General features: G+C 39.5%; 1 protein-coding gene across 1 annotated transcript in view; it reads left to right on the top strand.

The window, feature by feature from the left end:
- Positions 1 to 17,566, top strand: part of DOK6 (docking protein 6) — a 364,941-nt gene that overhangs the window by 259,687 nt on the left and 87,688 nt on the right. The window lies entirely within an intron of this gene.

Raw genomic sequence — 17,566 nt, 5'->3', positions numbered from 1 at the left:
TGTGGAGTGGGCTTCCATGGAGCATGATGACTAAGTTCCAAGAGCGAACATCTCAAAAACGAGGGAGTCAGATGGGAGCGGGCTTTTCTGACCTAGAATGAAGGACCATGGAGTATTACTTTTGATGGCAGCAACGTCAAAAAAATTACAGGTCCACACAACAACCAACATTATGAACTATTTAGATGTGTGTAACTACAGATTAGACATACTTTTAAAAATTAGTAATCCATAGGCGAAAAGATCAGAAGAAAAGATCCGGGAAAAAATAAGCGCAGAGAGGCAAAAGCCTGACGAGAACTTGAGAAACATATATTGAGAAACATATATATATATATATATATATATATATATATAGGATCCTTATGTTTAATGGGAATCCTAGAAGAAGAGAAGAGAGAAAAGTAGACAGATGCAAAATTTCAAGATATATTGGCTGAGAATTTTCAAAAATAACAAAAGACATCATACCATACAGTCGGGAATCTCTGCTAAACCTAAGAATGATAAATAAAAAGAAAGCTGCTCTTGAAGGAAACAGCTGTTTTCAGAGATTGCAGTGTAACCTAGAGCTAATAGCTCAATAGAAATTATGAAAGCCAGAGAAAAAAATGGTATAATACCTATAAAGTGCTAAAGGGAAATAACTATCTACTTAAAATCCCACACTTAGTAGAGCACCTGGGTGGCTCAGTGGGTTAAGCATCCAACTTTGGCTCAGGTCATGATCTCATGGTTCATGGGTTTGAGCCCCACATTGGCCTCTTTGCTGATGGCTCAGAGCCTGGAGCCTGCTTCAAATTCTGTGTCTCCCTCTCTATCTGCCCCTCCCCGCTCATTCTCTCTCTCTCTCTCTCTCTCTCTCTCTCTCTCTCTCTCTTTCTCTCAAAAATAAACAAACATTAAAAAAATCCACACTTAGTGAATATATTCTTTAGGATTAAATATTAAGTTAAAATATTGTATACAGACCAAAATCTGGTAATTCCTCCCAGCAGACCTTCATCAAAGAAAATACAAAAATGCTAAAAGATAACTCTTATGAAAAGAGAAACTGTTCCCAGATATATTAGAAATGCAGTAGTGAATAAAGATAAATGAAAATAGTAAAGATCTGAAATTTAAGAAGCTAATTCTAAAAGTTATATGGAAATTCAAATGGAAAAACTCATATGAATTAACCCAATCATTGTTGAAGCACAGGCTGAGAAGACATGACTTTCCAGATATTTAGGCATATTACAAAGCGAAACTATTTAAGACACTGTAACATCAGCACAAGACTAGATCTCTAGCCATTGGAAGAAACATGTATTTTCTTTACATCAGAGGGGGTAATGGAGAGCATTGAGGAATAGTCAGTCTTTTTTTTTTTTTTTAATGTTTATTTATTTTTGAGAGAAAGAGACAGAGAGACAGTGCAGGAGAGGGGCAGAGAGAGAGGGAGACACAGAATCCAAAGCAGGCTCCAGACTCTCAACTGTCAGCACAGATCAGCCCGGAGCCCAGCCGACACGGGGCTCGAACTCACGAACTGCCAGATCATGACCTGGGCTGAAGTTGGACGTTTAACCAACTGAGCCACCCAAGTGCCCCATAGCTAAATTTTTATTTTATTTTATTTTATTTTAGAGGGAGGGACAGAACATGAGGGGCAAAGGGTTGGAGGGAGGGGGAGAGAGACAGAGAGAATCTGAAGCAGACTCCTGCTCAGCATGGAAAATAATGGCTAAAATTTAAACGACTGACAATACCAAGTGTTGGTGAGGATGTGAAGCAACTGAAACTCGCATCCATTATAGTAGGAGTGGAAATTTGTACAATCGCTAGTTTGTCACCTAGTAAATCGGAATATGCACACACTCCATAACCAGGCAATTCTGGTTCCGGATATATGCTCTGCAGAAGTGCTGGCACGTGTCTATCAAGGGACAGGCACTCAAGTATTTATATATTTGGTAAGAGCCCAAATAGAAATAACCTGAATGTGATTCAGCAGTAGAATGGAAAAATAATTTAGCATAATCACATAGTAGAACACTTCAGTAACAATGAATGGCCTACATTATAAACAACTACATGGATGAATAAATATCATTTTGAGGGAACAAAAGCAGCCAAACACAAAAGAATAAAGTTGGAGAATAAGCAAGACTAAACTACAATGTTTATGGGTGCATAATTAGCGGAAAAACTAAAAAACACACCAAAAAACAAACAAACCCAGGAAACCATTGCCATAAACCTCTAGTTAAATCAGAGTCTAGAATGGGAGGTAGTAGGAATTGGGGAACGCAAAATGTTAAAATGCTGTGTTCTAAGTTTTGATTAAGTGACAGTTTTACTTGTGTTTGCTTTCTGATACGTCATTGAGGTCTACATTTGTATTTTATCTCATGTTTTGTAGACATGTTTCTTTTCCTTTTACTTTTTTAAAGTTTATTTATTTTTGAGACAGAGAGAGACAGAGCATGAGCGGGGGAGGGGCAGAGAGAGTGGGAGACACAGAATCGGAAGCAGGCTCCAGGCACTGAGCTGTCAGCACAGAGCCCGATGTGGGACTCGAACACGTCAATTGCGAGATCATGACTTAAGCCGAAGTCAGATATTCAACTGACTGAACCACCCAGGCGTCCCTGTACACATATTTCTTTTACAACTAAAGTTGTGGAAATAACAATGTGAAAAATATGAAAATTATATTTAAGAAATTTGTTTTCAGACATCTTTCAGAATGTTGAAAGGTAGAACCCATGATAGCTATATAGTGCATATCTGTTCAAATATTTTGTAATTATGATATTAGGCCAATTTTTAATTCATTATCCTTAGCTCTCGCTTTCTTACTGGAAAGGACACTTTCCTAGGTAGTAAGATTATGACAAGTGCTTAAGTCAGGAACAATTTGATGTTTACATTTCCCCTTTGATCCTACATGTTACTTCTAAATTTCAATGTGTCTGAAAAATAGCAAATGTTAATACAAAATGCAGATTTAAAATCAGTTAAATCTGGATTACCATTGGCACAGAATATCAAAGTTGAAGGATAGGCAGATATACGTTCATATACTTGAAAGTCTCCCACTGATCTTTCACCACAATTTACATGGACGTAATGCTCATCAGTTCATTTATTTATTCACATAGTCACAAGATTTCACAGTGATCGGGTTACATTTTTTGAAGGAAATAAATGAGCATGGTGATTTTATTTTTATGGTCCCTTAAAACACTATTTCTCCAAATCAAAACCAAAGCTGCAAAAGATTTCCTGTGAAGCAGTTCATCAAGAATAACAATTTTGATCACATGAACACGCTTTAAAATCTAAAGAGGGGGGATAAGTGAATTCCTCTCTAGAGGACAAACAGCCAGAAAGGAGGGATTTTTCCTTTGTTCTCAGAGATGCCCTGTGTTCAACCTGCCCCAAAAGTATACTTGTAGATTCAACCTTGGCTTTCTTACAGTTTTTGTTCTCGATATCATTTGTGTCCACTAGCCCAAAGAGTGCACACAAATTCCCAAACTTGTCTTTATCATACCATACATACATAAGAAGAGCCTATCCTCACATACCCAAGATATCACACAAGAGTGTCCCCTCCTGTGTCATTGTCAGAAGATCACTTCGATAAGTGTTGTAGAATATATACAGAAAGTCCTTGTCAGGAAATTCCTGTCTCCAACAAGCATATGTATTTCTGGAACATAGTAGGCACACAAAAAATATCTGCTTAATTATTTGAAGATGTTTGGAGCCTAAGTCAAATACTTACTTGAATGAGAGTTTTTTTGTTTGTTTTTTTTTGTTGTTGTTTTTTTTGGCTTCTCTTCTCTTCAAGTAGCAGGGCCTTGATGAAGTACTCACCAAACATTCCAAGGTAGGTAGCTAGCTGTAGATCTGGCCGACATTAAAGTAGAAATAGACATAAGGTTTCCCATAAAAATGTGTTTATGACAATATAAATGATAAAAGTGGGAAAAATAATGCTTTGGTTGCCTAAGACCAAAAAGCTGGGGTAAGTTACGTTCCCCAGTCGCACTGTGCTGTTTATTGCATGAAGTGCACGTGCAGGTGTATTCTCGAACTGCAATAAGCATTTTCATCTCTCTGTCTTGACACTAGTCATCCATCAAAAAATGCTAATTCTATTAGTTCTTTCCCTAAGCCAGCTCCCTTGGAAGGAGTTTTTAAAATGCAGTGGAAGCATTATTATGAATTTACTTAAAGTATGAATTTCATACACTTATTGATGAGAACAAAAAAAATAGAAAAAATAACCACCAAAGAATTATTTTTCTTGTGTGTAAAAAGACAACCTAAAAATGTCTTAAGAATAATGTAAACCGCGCTGTGTTTTTGAATGGAATGAAGTTAAAGGATCATTGAAAGTTTATTCTCTCTAGTAAGAACTATGTGTATCCTGGATAAAAACTGTTTGGTCTGTCTTTAAACACAAAGGCTTAATTTATGCGAGAAATTTTAGACTGCAAGGGTCAGTTCAAGGGTGTGTATGAATTTGGAATGCAATGGTAACTCGGGGCGGGGGCGGGGGGGGATTGAAAGCTTCCTCAAAAAAGATATGGTGTTATTTCAAACATCTTTTAAATGGACATCTTAATTTAATTCCATCTCATAAAATGAGATCATGTTTGGGTCTCTGTGTCACTTTGGGTCACTATTGAAGAGTATTGACATTTTTAATGTGTTCTTCAGAGAAGAAAATGATGCTTTTCACCATTCACACTTACACCTTTGAACTTTGGGTCCATATTTATAAAAGAAGGTATTATCTAAGTAAGCTATTATTCTTACCTTCACATGAGCGCCTTCGAACAGCCTAGCAACTCCTCATTGATGTAGAGGACAGCAGCATTGAGTGTGAACGTCATGTCTCAGCCTAGACATATTTTCCTTTTGATCTAAAGGTAGAAGAACATTAATGACCATATGATGTCTTCTCCCCAAAATGTCCATCTCCTAGTACTTCTCTCAGAGACTTCGCATGGACTGGACCAGCCTGATCTTTTGAATGTATCCAACATCCAATTAAAAAAGTATAGCTCTTGGGGCCCCTGGGTGGCTCAGTCGGTTAAGCATCCGACTCAGGCTCATGTCATGATCTTGCGGTTTGTGGGTTCAGGTCCCGCGTCCAGCTCTTCACTGACAGCTCTGAGCCTGGAGCCTGCTTCGGATTCTGTGTCTCCCCCTCTCTCTGCCTCTCCCATACTCATGCTCTGTCTTTCTCTGTCTCAGTAACAAATAAACATTAAAAAAAATTTTTTTTAAGAAAAAGTATAGCTCTTTAATTTCCCTGCCTCATGATTATCGCATAAGCTCATTCTCCTGAGGTATTCATGGCTCAGGATAGAAAATATTTGGGTAGCATCTGTTGTTATATTCTGTTTGATTTAGCTACGAGCTAACCCTCCTGCCCCAAACACAAGATTATATGGCACTAGCTTTCATCTAGATACACTCCATGACCTGACTTGAGAAGTTTTCTCAGGCAGAGCCTGCTGTGTTTAAATGTTGTGCTATCTTTCTCTTAAGATTATAGTCCACAAAACATTTTTCTTCTGCTATCTAGTTCCCTCTCTTTAGGTTCTTATTATGTAATATATTTTTTAATTTCTACTTTTAACTAATATGCAACACCCAAGATCGTCTGTTGACACACATGGCCAGCATACCTTTGAAAACTTATATGTTAAAAACTTTCCCCTTGCTTAATATCCAATGCTCAAGTATTGGGGGGGGGGGGGGCTTTAAAGGCACATGGCAAGGGTGTGAATATAGGATGGGAAGTAGTTGGTGACCACTTTTGCATTCCAGAAGTCATGATAACATGGATAGAGACTGAGCTTTGGAGTAGGTACATGATGCATGCCAACATTATATTTATTATTATTATTATTATTATTGTTACTATCCTTAGTATTGCTCATCATAGCAACCTTCTTAGATGAACTGCCATTATTTTCCTTATTTTATAAATGAAAAAACTGAGAGTCTGAGAGATTAAATAACTTGTTATGAATTAAGTGTGGACTCCCCAATACAGAAATTACCCACTCAAAGAGTTTGGGGGGAATTCAGTGTAGGAACTCTTTAAAGAGGTGTAGGTATGACTATGGAACAAACATGGGGTGGTGGGGAGCCCAAGATGAGCAACAGGGAGAAGCTTTTACCTACTTCGCACCTGAGGGAACAAGGAAACCGGACCCCAGAGAGAGCTCGGACCCTTGGAGGATGGAAGCATGCCCAAACCACAGTGCTAAGACAGGAAGGGCAGGGTGGGGAAAAGTACCTCAGGCTCACTCGAACTCTCTTCTGTGAGTGCCCTCCTTTGGCGAAACCAGAAGACAAGCAAGCCTGGGCCTGTAGAAGTCAGCTTCCCAGGACGCAATGCCAGACATGCACATCAGCAAAGGGCAGAGAATAGATATCGGTACAAATAGAGAGAAATCAATACATTCAAGGTCACACAAGTCATTGTTAGCACATCCAGAAAAGAAATCCCTGCCTGAATCCAGAACTCTTCTTTTCAGCTAGATTTGAGTAGTGAATTATTAGATTATTTGCTTTGGCGTGTGTTTGCATTAACAGCAAAATACTTCATTCATATCTCTAAAGTTAAATTCAAATTTATGTTAATTTAAAATATTAATAACAAATATTCAGTAAAAACATCTACAATGACAACACAGTATCCTGACAAAATATATATATCATTGCTCTATTTACTAGTAAAAGTGGTTCAAATGAACCCTGCATAAACACAGAGACTCTAAAGAAATAAGAAATTTTCACTGGAAAAAAAAAAAAGGAAACTGTTTTCTTACTCCTGCACCAAGGTAAATTAATTACCATGTTTTAAATAGCACCCCAGAGAAAAATAGGTAAAGTCACCGAAATCAAAAGTCGGTACCTAAGCCTGTGCATTTATTCCAATCCTGATCAACCATAAATATTTTTTTGCATTTTCTACTAAATATGCAGAAAGCTGACAATAGGTATAGTAATGGGTTATTTTGCCTGCCATTCTAACTACATCATCTACATGCTCCACTGCACTAAATATAATGAAACTTGTATAGGGGGAAGATAGCACAGCCCCTGAGAACAAAAATGAATTTCAAAAAAGGCAACATTACTAGAGCTATACAATCAAAACCTTCCACTGCAGGAGAAGCAGGGTGAAAAATGACCTTTACATGAGCTGGTGAAATAGCAGAGCGGTTTCTGCTCCCTTCTCAAATATTGTCTGTGTTGGTGAAAGCAGAAGGTAGATTTCCCCCGTGGAAAGCTGCCGCTTTATCAGGGGAGGCAGTTTTTCACAGGCAAATTCTCTTATGGAGACAATTGCCCGATTGACAGAGCACGCAGTAGGGTGTGATTGGCCTGTCACAGGCCTTGTGGGTCACAGTTTGAGAACAGGAAACACCGTCTCCAAACAGAAAATGCAGCAGCATCCCAAGGATACTCAGAAGCACAACAAGAGGACATTGGCTAAGGAGGATGTTTTAGCGTCAGGCGCCAACTATCATAGCTCTCTTGTAAAACCATCGCTCCTAATCACGCGAAGACTCTTCATTTCAATGTGCTTGACAGTTCCAGCTTCACATTTGTTCTTCGTAGCAAATCCTATAAAGTGTATAAGGCCAATAGTTTTATAGATGAGCAGCTGAGACTCGGAGATCCGATGACTTTTCCAAAGCATCCAAGCTGAGCCCAAGCCCTCGGGCTCCTCATCGGTGTATTTCCCAATGTGCCATGTACCTCCCAAGGCATCCTCTCATCTCTCCGTGTTCTCCTTCCCACCGTCATGTGCAGCCTTAGTCCCACTCTATCCCTTAACCATGGTCTCAAAACCTTTACCACTTCCTTTGACATAAATTGGAAAGGCACAGGAGAATTGCTTTTCAGTTCTCTTGTTTTCTACCTTGCTTATTTCTTCTCCCCTTCAATTTGCAGGAAAACCTAATGAAAGTTGCAAGAGAAATAACCGTTGGGAACTGAAAGGAGTAATCAATCCCTAGCTGGAAAAAAAAAATAGTATGAATTATATAAACATAACTCTACAGTTCAAGCATTTAGAAAGGTAGATAACAGAGCAATGCAAAACGTTATATAATTGAGATTCTATAAACATCCTTATATGCAATAAGAAAAAATGAAATCATACACATCTAACTTGGCAACAAATGATCTTTTTGTTCATGGAGAAGATGGCATTTCAAACGAGCACTTCATGGAGCTTTAACAACTAGCTAAGCTGGAAGGAATATTTTTCACTAAGATTGCTTTGATCCATGATAGGTATTTACAGTATGCAGCCAAGGGCTTTGGCCATTAAGAAAAATAAAATAAAATGCACACTGCTTGAATTCCCATTAGGTCTCCAGGGTAAAAGAGTAAATTTCCCTCAACTGCTTTCCTTATGGCATTTTTATTCCATTCTTTACAACGGTTGGTGCCAGACTGAGACTGGTAGAAAAGATTCCCGTAAAGTCCTGTCTCCCTGGGGCTCCCACGGCCTCTCATCCTGAGCTGGGAAGGCGGCCCGGAGAAGATGCTGGGCGGCCAGCTCATCTGTCTTCCCCCTCTCTCTGCCTGGCCACTCTTGGAGAGAAGCTGAGGAGCCTGGAGAGGGGCCAGTTCTTAAATTAGCTGCATCAGGTGCCTTGACCAGCTCTTGCCACAGTTGTAAGGAATGTTCAGTTGGCGTGTCTACAAGTTAGGATTTCCTTATCTCCTTTTCTCTTCCTGACGCACCAGGAAGCCAGTATCCCCCGGCAGCCATCTGGCTGGCAAGATCAACGTGGTCATGGCTTCCACTTCTACAGACTTGAAAGTGCCCCCTCCAGAAAAGCAAAACTCTATTTCTATAAATACCTCTCAGTTACATAAGTAATTAATTCCATCCTACCACCAGCCGCTCCTGTCTCTTGAAGGTGCTTAATTAACGATTGGAGATATTTCTGGAAATATGAAAGGAATGGATTTGGGTCCAGGCGTGGAGATGTGGTGTAGAGAGAGTGTGAACTACTTACAAAAAGCACCAGAATCTCACTCGTGTAGCTTTTCCAGACCACCACCTGTGCAGCCTGTCCTGGGCTGGGCCAAGCGACTGCACACAGTGAACGATAGGTAAATGTGGAATGAATGAACGAGCTAATGAGAATCTGATCCTGTGAGAAGGGTCTGTCCTCTCCTACATTGGAAGGAGCAGAAACCACCCTGGGCTTGCTCTAAAAGCACTAGTTTCAAACTTAGATGTGCAGAAGTCACAACTTAAAGTGTTTATTTAAAATACAGAATCAGGGGCGCCTGGGTGGCTTATTCGGTTAAGCGTCCAACTCTTGATTTCAGCTCAGGTCATGATCTCACGGTTCGTGAGATCGAGCCCCATGTCAGGCACCACACTGACAGGGCAGAGCCTGCTCAGGATTCTATCTGCCTCTCTCTCTCTCTCTCTCTCTCTCTCTCTCAAAATAATAAATTAACATTTAAAAAATAAAGTATAGAATCAGTCCCTGTTGTCTGAAGCTTTATGGAATCCATCGCATGAAATAAAGTATACCTAACATTAGATAAAATGGAACAGCAAGATAAAAATTCAGGAAAAGGCTACACACCTTTTCACACAAGATCTGCTCACCTTCTCTTGAGTCTCTACTTCACAATTGACTGGCTGACACTGAGGCACACCCCTGTGTCTCCTAGCTTATGTCACCGAATGGGAGAATGTGAGAACCTCACTCACCCGAGGCTTAAGTTACCAGGGAAATGCAGTCAGTCCACTCAGCCAGGACTATGGGCAGAATGAGCAAGGAGAGGTCCGTCTAGAATATTCTCTGAGGATGAGACTCTGAGAATAATTTTTACATTTTAAAGTTGACTTTGTTTCCTCTGCTTGCTCTGATCGTCACTCTTTCCTTTTTGGTTCCTGGGACCTTTTCTGTCCTTAGGATACAGACAGCCAGCTCATCCACTGAAAGATGCTCCCGTTTGAATAAGCATTTCCTCAACCTAATCCTTGTTGATTTTTGTCACCATCTGACTCACTGCTTCTCTCCCCACTCCTCTCTCGCACCCCACAGACTTTCTCCACTTTCTTACCTAGCATTCATGTCACCTGAAAGGTTGCTTTTGACTCACTCACTCATACTCTCCTAACTCCAGTTGCAAACAGTAACACTAGAAAGGATTCCAGTGCTCACATGTGCCTTCCCTCATGACCCCCTCTTCAGCTGGCGTCTTCTGACATTTGGGTCACTGGAGCCTGTTCTAGCACAAATCATCCTACATGCTCAACCTCTAAGAATACATTTTTTTTTGGTTTGGGCTCTTATGGTTTTCTGTCAAGGACAAGAACCTCTTCAGTATTAACACCTATCAAAATAAAATACATTCATTTTACTCCATCCCTCAAATGGTTGTAAAAGCCGGGAACAATATGGCGGAGGGATTGGAAAAAGGTGTGGGCAGAAATCTGGAAAGTTGTTTCCCCTCGAATGTATGGAGAGACTGTAGAGCTGACCAGAAGACTATGTAAATGTGAGGTCAAAGGAAATGAAAAGCTTTGCCAGTGAATTTCTCTGACACGGGAGTGAGGCTGTCACTATTTGCAACGGCAGCTATTTCACAACTATAGCTGGCTCTGGAATGTAATATAACTTAGTTGAACAAAGACAATGCATATTTTTTTATATTCTATCTAAGATTGTTCGTAAGCCCCTTCTCAATGAGAAGGATGTCATTTTAAGTTGTCATTTTTGGGTACGTCATCTTGGCAACATACTGGTTTCCTCTCCTTTCTTCTGTTTTATGTAGTATATGCTGTTGGAACACACAACAGACATAGGTGGCCTTAGGTCGTAAAGAAACCTCAGATCAAGCACCATCTGTTCTGGTCTGCCCCACGTTGGCACCTGCTGAAGTGTATGCGTTTGGCCTTTGGGGGCGGCGGGGGGGTGTGCTGGCACTTTTCACTGGATCCACTGATCAAAGCATTTCCTTAATCTTAGAATGTTTATATCCCCTTCTTCAGCCCCAGTCCCCTGCACAAGACTTTCTAGATGTTCTGCATCCAAACTGAGGCATGTGGGGAGTCAGAGGTGTAGGGCTGTTGGCTCAAACTAGGTACCAATTTATTAATTCCTGCCTTCTCCAAATTTCCACTCAGATGAGCAACATCAGGATATGGAAGCATCACCCAGTGCTTTCTCTGCCTGTTTTTATTCTCTCTTCCCCACCATCACCCAGGTCCAGAAGGGACGGGGTCACCTCTTAAGTCATGTCTCAGTTTCTCTCTAGCCAGGAGTTATAGTAAAGCTCTGACTTACTCATCTAGACCTGACATCTGAAAATTTATAAAAGCATGCCAGAGAGAGTCAAATCTTACTTTAAGTTCAGAAGCAGACTCCTGACTTCCCATTTCTTTTGCTGTAAAAATAGTACTCAAAGCAGATAAAAACTCTTGGCTGATTACGGAGAAAACGCCCTTGTTATGCAAGTCTAGCTAAGTCTAGGGCTGTGTTTGAGGAGCAGAAAGTGGCACCTTGGGTCTGGTGGGCAGTGGTTCTCTTCTCTTTTCACTCTGTACTGACTCAGAAAGCAAAAGTCTGTGCAGATCTCAGCAGTACGAACTGGAAGCGCTACGTCCGTTGTGAAGCAAAAACAAAAACGGAAATACATTCCTCTTGAAAAGTCTGGTTTTCTCTATTCTTTGCTCACTCCACCACCCACATGATTTTTGACACATCAGGGACAACTGCGTGCATCCCACTCACCGCTTGCAAACACCCAGAGACAGGATGTCGGATTTCCACAGGCACAAGAAGCTCTGGCGCACTTAGAAGACAGAGATATGCCTGCTGTATTAGTCGAGCTGGGAAGTCTCGCCGTCTGCAGTCGGCTGAAGACTCAGGACAGCTGGTGGTATAAATTCGAGTCCAAGCACAGAAGAAGACTAATGTCCCAGTTCAAAAAGAGGCAAAAAGAGTGAATTCTCCCTTATCCCCTTTTCTTCTGCTCAGGCTTCCAATGGGTTGGACGAAGCCCACCCACCATGGAGAGAACAATCTGTTTTCCTTAGTCTACTTCTTCAAATGTCAATCTCATCCATAAACCCCCTCACATGCACACACACACACACACACACACACACACACAGACCCAGAATACTGTTTAACTAAATGCCTTGGGACCCTGTAGCCTAGTCAGGTTGACATGTAAAATTATCCAATACACCTGCCATGACCAGTGGGCTCTTGGCTCTATAGTGGTGATCAGGATGTGAGGCAGTTTGAGAATTTCCAGTAGGAGCCTTTTGACTATTGAAGCTCAATAAATGATAAGTTGCACTGATCTGAGTGGACATAAATGAACCTTGGTATGGCCTGCAGGTTCCTTCTGGAGTCCACGTCCTTTACTTCTGTGAACACCTGGGCGGTAAGATGACTCCATTCACCTCCACTCTCTTAACCCTTACATGGAAGTTACCAATCAGGGAAAGTAAAAGTGCCCAAGTCAATAATAAAGAAATGCAACATAAGAAATCACATTTTAATGGTGTTAACCATCTCTTGAGACACAGCTATTACTAGATGGAGTTTAAGGCAAACTACCCCTTAAATGGAACTAAGTCAAAGCTTAGGAACTTTTGAAAGAAACTTTATTAATCATATAGCCAAACCATCTAACTTTAAAAGCAGGAATACTGAAGGGCGCCTGGGTGGCTCAGTCGGTTAAGCATCCGACTTCAACTCAGGTCATGATCTCTCAGTCCATGAGTGCAACCCCGTGTCGGGCCCTGTGCTGATAGCTCAGAGCCTGGAGTCTGCTTAGGATTCTGTGTCTCCCTCTCTCTCTGCCCCTTCCCTGCTCATGTTCTGTCTCTCTCACTCTCAAAAATGAATAAATGTTAAAAAAAAGTTTTTTTTAAGTAAAATAAAATAAAAACAAGAATAATGAGAACCAAAATTGGGTAAGAATAGGATAAGTAGTATTTTTTTTCATTTTTGGAAGTTCCATTCCTTTACCTCTTTTTTAGACTATTCAATATCAGTATCCCCCCCCCCCCCCCACACACACACACACTTTTTTTTTTCTTAGAGAAACCATGAGTGAGGGAGAGGGGCACAGGGAGAGAAAGAGAATCCTAAGCAGGCTCCACACTCAACATGGAACTGGACGAGAGGCTTGCTCCCACAGCCCTGGTATCATGACCTGAGATGAAATCAAGAGTGGGACGCTCAATCGACTGAGCCACCCGGGCGCCCCTCAGTATCTCTTTTGTGGTTTGCTTTGTTCCGTGACTTGATGTATGTAGGAATCTAGAAACCATTTGAGGTAGATTGCAGGTGAAGGTGGATCATCAGGGGTAGAGATGGAAAACTTATTTCAACAGTGAAAGGAATTATATTCTCTTTGTCTCTAGATTTTTAAGATTTTTGAGTGAATCTGATTTTCTTTCATTTCATGTCTTGTATTAGGAGTCTAGTTGGGAAGAAGGCATGTAAAAATAAAAGTGGTGAGATGTTAGAAGTGCTCTAATACAAGTTTATACCTGATTTATCAGGGGAAACACAGAGATGGTTGGTTAGTTCTTAAGTAGAATACGTCAGTATGAACCCTGATGAGCCCCAAATTCTTATGCCTGAGAAGGTCAAAGATACCAGGGGATAACATAAAATGATTGATACTTTTATTTATGATGGGGAAATACTGGTTCCATTTCTTAGCTTCTGCTTTAAAGGTGATTCAGATTATCTGTTCACCATATTTTCAATTCATGTTTTTATTTATTTTTTATTTTAATTTTTTTTTACTTGAGTATAGTTGACACACAATGTTACATTAGTTTCAGGCGTACAGCTTAGTAATTCAACATCTCTCTACATTATGCTATACTCATCACAAATTTAGCTACCATCTGTCACCATACAACGCTATTACAATAGCATTGTCTATATTCCCAGTTCAGATATTTAAAGAAATTGACTTTAAAGTTTAAATGTGGTTTAAAAATTAACATTTAAGGGGTGCCTGGGTGGCTTAGTCAGCTAATCGTCTCGCTCTCGCTTTTGGCTCAGGTCATGATCTCAAAGTTCATGAGTTTGAGCTCCACATCAGGCAGTGTGCTGACAGCATGGAGCTTGCTTGGGATTCTCTCTCTCTCTCTCTCTCTCTCTCTGTCTCTCTCTCTCTCAAAATAAACCAATAAACATTAAAAAATTAAAGTTAAGGTTATGGTTTAAGATTTATTAACCTGTAATGATGACATTTGGCATTATTATAAAAATCTACATAGTTACATTTGAAATTCTTCAATTTTTGAAATTTAAGTAAATTCACATTTTCACCAAGATATTAAATTTTCATTTCAATTTCAAAACGAGTGAAAAAGCTGTAACTTAAGCCTGTACACACATCTTTTGTAATACCAATCAGTATTTTCCCTTGGTAAATTAGAATGACTGTGTCATTTTACTGGGTGGCTTATTTTGATAATGACAATAAAAGACTAAAAATTGTACTCTACCAGTGATCTGTCAACTAAAAACTTCTAGAGAAAATTTTAACGCAATAAAGATAACGAATTCACTAGCTCTTAATCTCCAAAATGTGTTAGTATATTACAAATTTCATTTCATCACTTCTCAGCCTTTTGGCTAAGATCAAGTGTAGTATAAATTTCATTTCGTCACCTACTCATTTGCTGCATTTTTAAATGAAAAGGTAAATATATATATAATGAGAATAAACGCAGTTCCTGAATTAATGTTTATTTACTCATTTTTTTTAAACATGCTTTTTAAAAATATTGTCCAAAAATTAATAAAGTGCCTGACATGCGGTTGGTTGATGTCCAAAAAAATGTCAATGAATGAATAAAAATAACCTAAGAAGACAAGGCAAGACATACTCAATGTAAAATCAGGTATAGGCTTGAATTTCTTTTCTATTTTGGCTATCTGGTTTAAACACTTTCCTCTGGTCACTTGAGACACTGAATTAACTTTCATTTGATTAAAAATTTACCTTCATTAAGTATGTTTGGGGCAAAAAAAAGAATAAAAATGTAATTTGTAACCCCTGATTGCAGGCTGTTTGGCTCTGAGGGAATATAATGATCTCATTTTTAGGGACCTCTCAAAATGGTGGAAAGAAGCATAACTCTTCTAATTCAGTGAGTAAATATTAGTAACTTGCATGTTAAACTGTAAAAATTTCCCAACCATCACTTGGCAGTCCAATTCACTTTCAAAATTTCCCAACCATCACTTGGCAGTCCAATTCACTGTCATTTCTAAATGACAGAATTTAAGTTTTCGCTTGACTTGCTTTGTTATTAGCTCTTTCCCAGACAAATAGGTTTGAGTATATATTGGTAGCTGTTTCAGATGATACACACATAGCCTCCCCAAAAGAGTTTTAAAATAGAGCAAGTGTACAACAGCAGAGAACATAAGAAGGTATCAGTTCTTGCTTTTCCTGTTGACAGTTTGGTCTACTCCCTTCAGAAGAATACATTAATGCCATGGCATTGTCCTTTAAAAAAAAACTATTCTCTTTCATATTTTATTTTGCTTTATTTTTTACTATCAGGGACTACAAAATCAATACTTGTCAGGTCGCCATCACATTGATCACTTTCAAGTCATTTCAGTCAACAAAGCATATGGAATTCATCGGATGCTTTTTGTGATTGACACTTGGAGGTTAAGAATGTTAAACTTCCACTAAAGCCATCAGGAGATATGTGTATAGGATGGATATAAAATTAGCTGTAAACCTTTAAAAAAAAATTTTTCCCTAAATCTTATAAACATATTACAGTAGAATAATGGTAATGGTAGCAATTGTGATCATCTTCACGTGGAGGATTGTTCATTTCTAAATTTTGGAGGCAGAAGGGACGGGAAGGGATGTAGAGGAACATCTTATATGTATCTCTTTTCGAGGATTTGCTAAAGCCAAAATTTCAGGGACACTCGACTGACTTTTGTATTGCGTTGAGAAACCAAAGGAGAAAAATCTGAAAGTAAAAAAAGTAAACAGAATGGAATAAAATTAAAACTTTGAAAATATGTGAAAAGATGGAGATATTTTAATGAAAGTGATTGAGAAGCGGCCGTCATGAGTGGAGGACTTAGAGAATTTTCTAACAAATTTGTGCCTTAGACATCATTTAGATCAACTCTTTCATTTAAAAAAAATAAACAACTTAGTTTTGGGGCACCTGGGTGCCTCAGTCACTTAAGCATCTGACTCTTGATTTTGACTCAGGTCATAATCTCACGATTCATGAGTTCAAGCCCTGCATCGGGCTCTGTGCTGACAGGGAAGAGTCTGCTTGGGATTCTGCCTCTCTCTCTGCCTCTCTCCCTCTTGCTCTCCATATCTCTATCAAAATAGACAAAAATAAACTTAAAAAATTAAATAAATTTTAAAAAACGTAGTTTTATAAAGGATCAAAATGACGTTTCACCAAGCTAATTTTCAGCAGATCCTGGACTAAAATCAAGATCTTCTTTCAGTCTTGGGTATTTCAGCTTGTTTAAGGGAAAGCGTTGTATCCCTAAAGTACCAGCAGTGAAATCATCCAACAGCCACCACATGCATTAAATGTTTGGAGCCGGCCAGTAATCCAGTCAAGAGGCAGAGAGCATGGCAAAATGTTCTAGCATACCTTCCTCCTTACAAAGGACTTGACATGAAGTTGGGAGTGCAGAGCGGGTTTGACTGCACTTCAGCTGTTTTATTGATTATTTGACTGATTTACCTCAACACGCATTTTACTGGAGCACCGTTGAGAAATATTTTTGGGAACCTGATTTGACAGAAGAGGAACAGAGGCAAACGGGGAGAGAGCACCTTCAGAATGTTCTAGCCCAGGTTCTATTCTGAGCTCTCTCTTTCTCTCCAACTGCAGAAATTTTCATAATTAAGAATGATGCACACTTTTCTGCTTCTCATCTTGAATGAACAAAACCTAGCTTAATGATCATAAGCTTCCCTCCAAAATGACAGGTCTAGGTTCAGACCACAGCTCAGCCACTTAAATTTCAGTGACCTTGGGCTGAGTTTTCTCAGGTCGGTGTTTTCTGTAATGGGAAGCAGTGAGGGCCTTGGAGATGTCGAGGCTCAATGAGGCAACACACATACTGTGTTTAACCCCAAGCCCGGCCTGAGTTGGTGCTCCGAAAGTGCTAACTACTACTGTTCCCACCGTGGCTGTGACTGTTGCTGTTATTTCAATTCATTACAAACCAGAACTCTGCAAACCTGGGTGTCTTGAAAATTAGATGTAGATGTCTGTGCTACACTGGGAAGAGATTGTGTGTGTATGTGTGTGTGTGTATTTGCTATATGACAGAGACTGAGCTAGGCACATTATAAACATAACATCTTCACAAAAACCCTGTGAGAGTCCTCCGACCCTTGCTTTAAAATTTAATGTCAACTTAGTTTTCATTCATTAAATCCGATCAATAAACTAATGGCACTACTTTTTTTTCATTTGACCGTTTCTGTCAAGAAGCATTCGTGA

Source organism: Neofelis nebulosa, chromosome 11, assembly GCF_028018385.1.
Source record: "Neofelis nebulosa isolate mNeoNeb1 chromosome 11, mNeoNeb1.pri, whole genome shotgun sequence".
In the NCBI taxonomy this organism is placed as follows: Eukaryota; Metazoa; Chordata; class Mammalia; order Carnivora; family Felidae; genus Neofelis; species Neofelis nebulosa.
The sequence above is the reverse complement of the archived record's forward strand: the minus strand, read 5'-3'. Positions and strand labels throughout refer to the sequence as shown.